At 51.6% G+C, this 5,000-nt stretch overlaps 1 protein-coding gene across 2 annotated transcripts in view; it reads left to right on the top strand.

The window, feature by feature from the left end:
* The window catches only part of LOC115388132 (semaphorin-3D), a 40,886-nt gene that overhangs the window by 17,793 nt on the left and 18,093 nt on the right, over positions 1-5,000 (top strand). The gene's annotated exons all lie outside the window — the stretch shown is intronic.

The following is a 5,000-nucleotide window of genomic DNA, read 5'->3' as shown; positions in this document are numbered from 1 at the left end:
GAGGTCCAACGTTTCAAATCAATGAGAGAGAAGGAAGAGCTCCTGTCACCTGATTATCCCATCAGTCCAAGTTCACTCTGAGCAAGAAGAGTGGAGCAGACAGAGAATAATTCACTCTGAGCATGAACACGGAGAACACAGAGAACACAGAGAACACAGAGAACACAGAGAACACAGAGAACACAGAGAATACGGAGAACACGGAGAACACGGAGAACACGGAGAACACGGAGAACACGGTCACTGTTCTTATCTCCTTCCTTCCATCCTTCACACTGACTCTCTTTCCAGCGGAGAACCTTCTGAACGTTCCTCCTGACAGGGGAACCCGGACGGAGGTGAGGAGGTTTGAAAGAGAGCGGTGCGTTCACTGACCGTTGGAGAAGAAGCCGCTGTTATGAGATGAGCTGTAAATCTGCCTCCTGAACCCAGCAGACGGGGACGGGGTGGGACGGGGCAGGACAGTCCAGGACGGGGCAGGACAGTCCAGGATGGGGCAGGACAGTCCAGGACGGGGCGGGACAGGGCAGGACGGGGCAGGACGGGGCAGGACGGGGCAAGAGGATTAACGCAGAGAAATATGGAGGACGGTGAGGAGAGACAAACTCCCACGGGCATAAATCAAGGCGGCAGCAGGGAGGGACGTGCACCGATAAATCAGTGCCGTCCAAACGGACGCTTCCCCTGGGCGGCCATGTTTCCTCCTCCTCCTCCTGTAAACAGTCAGCGCCACGACTCCGTCCTTCGGGAGCGGGACGTCCTCCACGGAGACGGAGGTCACAACAGGCATCTCAGGCATCCGCCGCCTGCTTTTACATGCACTTTGAGTGGACAGTGCAGCCGGCGGCTACGCTAGCATGGCCGCGCCGCACTAACAATGCTAAAATGCTAACATGCTAGCTGTTGACGCTGCAACTCTTTTACAGTCTTGTGTTTCCGATCCTCACCGAGCTAACTTCTCGCGTTAGCATTAGCCTGTAGCCACAGTAGCTAGCATTAGCATTAGCATGCTGAAATGACGTAGCTTCAGCTAACATCCAGGTCACAGAGCATTCTTGCGGACGGAGTCACGTCATAGGTCATGTGACCACCCATAGCAACCGTCTGCCATTTAGCTCCGGGGGGAAAACAACAGCCTCGCGCTGTTCACTTTGCCTTGTGCGTTGCGGTTTTAGGTGTTATTGTCGTGTAATTTTACAGTTGTTCAGAGCGTGGAAGGCCTTGCCGGCTGTATGTAACAGGGACTGTATGGTGTCGTACATTCCACTTGCATGATTTTAATTATGTTAGTGTGGTTCAGTGGCGCCCTCTCCGGAGTGGGGGTGTGTAACAGTTTGGTTGCATGTCGTCATTTCCGGAGAGACGCTCACGAGGACCACGCTGCTTCCAAAATCACATTTATGGACATATTTTCAGTTCATATATGTATATTATTTTGAGTTAACATTTTGTTTAGGCTGCAAGTGTGAGCAATGTAGGTATTATGTTCTGTTAGTGTCCCATGTGAAAGCCACCTGCGCCCCTGATCGCGTGTTGTCCTCTGTTTACCAGGTACCCATTTTGTTATTGATTCTTTGCATTGTTATGTATTTTTGGTTGCATGTCGTCAGTTCCAGAGAAATGCTCACGAGTGTCCCACGTGAAAGCCACCTGCGCCGCTGATCTCATGTTATCCTTCTCTGTTTACCAGAATAAACCCGGAACCAGCACGATCATTTGTCTCTTTACTGATAAAAAAAACACAATGCAGAGTAAAGATTGAACCATCCAGGGCGCCTGGTTATGCTTACATATAGATGGCCTACACATACGGCGAGCTTTCTGGGGATAGTTTGGCCTGATATAGGGCAAAATTGGACATTGTGGGTGTAAAAGTGCCCCTTCAGACTCCCTGCTGACGAGCGGATGAACAACCATATGTCCCAACCAGGACGGTGCGTGGGAAACATTTTTTAGCAATGAATCTGTGAAGCGGCAGTGTCTGGACAGCCCCGTCTGCTCCGCTCCGTCTCTGTGTTTGTAATCACCTCGTGCAACAAAGTAGTGTCATAGTATAATTGAGCTATGAAAAACAGTGAACACCAGACATTTTCCTGAATTTATAAAACCCGCCCGGACAGGACGTAAACAGTGGACATGTCCGGGAAAAAGAGGACGCTCGGTCAGCCTCTCTGTACAGCCCAGGAGGAGGAGGACAGGGTGGAAGAGACAAGAACACTGAAAAAGCATCAGGAGTAATAAATACATACCTGAAATAAAATGAGCTGAGCACAAATATGTGTCGTCAGATCTTGGGTGCAATAAGTTGTTGTGGAGAGGGGTCAGGCCACGTTCTGACGTCGATGTCGACTTTGTGTTCACTGTGTTTCATAGCTCAGTTACGCGTGAATGTAAACTGACCGGCGCTTTGCACACCATACTATGATACCACTTAGTTGCACGAGGTGATTACAAACACAGAGACGGAGGGAGCAGACAGGGCTGTTCAGACACTGCCGCTTCACAGATTCATTGCTAAAAAATTTTCCCACGTACCGTCCTGGTTGTCATCCACTCGTCAGCAGGGAGTCTGACTGTGTCGGCGCCTGTCTGGTTCCGTACACTCACTCGGTATCACATTAATGGTACAGTAGGATTTTTCCCTATTGTTGGTGCAGCCGACCACACATTAACTTTTAACCATCTTAGAACCTCTCTCGTATTGTACGTCTTTACTCTGTCGAAGCTAGCGGAGACGATGGCGTTCCCCTTTGCACTGGTTGCTATGGGCGACGGACCCGGGTGTTGGCCAAATGCCGGACGTCCGTCTGGATCAGCCTTCCTCCTGCTCAGTGACGAACGCAGTGAGTCTATCAGACTGACCTCCTCAGTGCTCGACGGTTCTGATGGGGTCGATGCTAAAGCTGATGCTAATGCTAAAGCTAATGCTAACACGAGACTAATACTGAAATCTGATTAGTCTTTTATAAAATCATCCCACCAGTTCTGGAGAGGTCTTCAGGAACTGTGGGACGTTCTGGCGTCTTGCTCAGTGTCAGCGTGTGATGGACTGGTTTCCTGTTCTGAGGAACCTCCTCCACCTCCTCCTTCACCTCCTGCTCCACCTCCTCCTCCTCCTCCTGCTCCACCTCCTCCTCCACCTCCACCTCCTCTCCACCTCCTCCTCCACCTCCTCCTCCACCTCCAGCTCCTCTTCCACCTCCTCCTCCACCTCCTCTTCCACCTCCTCCTCCACCTCCTGCTCCTCCTCCTCCTCCTCCACCTCCTGCTCCTCCTCCTCCTCCTCCACCTCCAGCTCCTCCTCCACCTCCAGCTCCTCCTCCACCTCCTCCTCCTGCTCCACCTCCTCCTCCAGCTCCACCTCCCTGATGCTGCTCACGGCGCTAGCAGAGCTGCTGTGTGGTTGTGACGTCGACAGACGTCTGTTGCTCGTGTCTCATTTCCGGCCTGGGACTGTTGTGAACCGAGTCTTCCAGATGTAGAGACGGTTTCAGCTGCTCACTGACTGGATGTTCAGGCAAACGGCTCCCAGCAGCAACAGGAAGCTGCTCACAAAGACCGACGTCCGGGAGAGGAAACAGTCTGCTCCAGGATGCAGGTCACAGGGTCACCGAGGTCCTTCACCCGGTTCCACTGGTCCGGTTCCACTGGTCCGGTTCCACTGGTCCGGTTCCACTGGTCCGGTTCTACTGGTCCGGTTCCAGGTCCGTCCAGTGCTGGACCTGATGTGGCGCGGTGTCGAGTGTTGTGTTGATTGTTGTGTTGATTGTTGAGTTGATGGTTGTGTAGAGTGTTGTGTAGTGTTGTGTTGTGGCTCCCTGTCGTTCAGCAATAAGAGAGAATAAAGACGTCTCCAGGTGAGAATCATGGGAGCCGTTCTCCTGAACAGTACCATGTGGAGGCCTCCGGGGCGTCAGCTTGCCCTGTCCGTCTGCTGAAGTGCCCTTGAGCAAGGCGCTGAGCCCTGCCTTGCCTGCCAGACACCTCCACCGGTGTGTGAATGTCACACTGCGAACTCAGCAGTGTGAAAAGCTCTTTATACGCATCGTGCCGTGGCGGCTGGTGGTTGGGGGGCTACAGATGCTTCCAGAGTACCGATTGATAGTTAACAGAGCTGCAAAAGCAGCATCACCTGTGATACACAGTTACAGCAATTACAGTTACACCATACTTTTATAGTGCTCTACATCAACTCTCTCTCTCTCTCTCCCTCTCTCTCTCTCTGTCACATGCACACATTTACGCACTACAGACGTGTTCCAACCCAACTTCAACGACTGCCCACAGACAGCCTGCTGCAGCTGCTTGGTGACATGTAGCCAAACGTCTTCAGTACAGCAGCTGACCTCAGCAGAAACAAGGCGTCACGGTCCTTTAACAGGTCGACGTGGGCCGACCTTATCTGAAAAGAAGCTCACATCGACGCCTTTCTGGGATGCAAACAGGTTAACCTCCATGTCACTGAAGTCTGGTAATGTTTGGATGAAGCCTGTCTCGATAGACAGCGTGGAAGGTGCATTCAATCAGAGCAAATCATCCACCTGGTTCATGCTGACGCCGCCATTGCTGAACTTTTTCTCCCTCCTTCCAACCCTGGCACCAATAGCAGCCCCGCTGCGTTAACTCGCTGCTGTTGGTCAGAAGTCAGTGGCAGTGGGCTAACTGAAGCTAGCCCACAATGCTCAGTAAACCACGGGAGGCGGGACATGACACCTGTCAATCACTGACAAGAACCAAATGAATGTATCTGCTGGGCTGTAAAAAACCAGCCCATTAGAGAGATTCTATGTTTTGCTTTTGACTGATTGGTGCTGCTGCTTCCTTTGGTTTTATCTAAACTTAAAACAATCTGTTGTGAGTTATTTAAAAAATAATTTTCTCATCTTTCTTGTGTTAGCTGTGTTTTTGTGCTGGGAGGGCTGAGCCCTGCTGGCCCATTTCTACCAGCCGCCCCTGGCATCATGAATGGTCCACAATCCATCAATCAACCAGCCAAGCCA

This window comes from Salarias fasciatus, chromosome 5, assembly GCF_902148845.1.
Source record: "Salarias fasciatus chromosome 5, fSalaFa1.1, whole genome shotgun sequence".
Classification (NCBI taxonomy): Eukaryota; Metazoa; Chordata; class Actinopteri; order Blenniiformes; family Blenniidae; genus Salarias; species Salarias fasciatus.
Note: the sequence above shows the minus strand (reverse complement) of the source record. Positions and strands in the feature narration are given on the sequence as shown.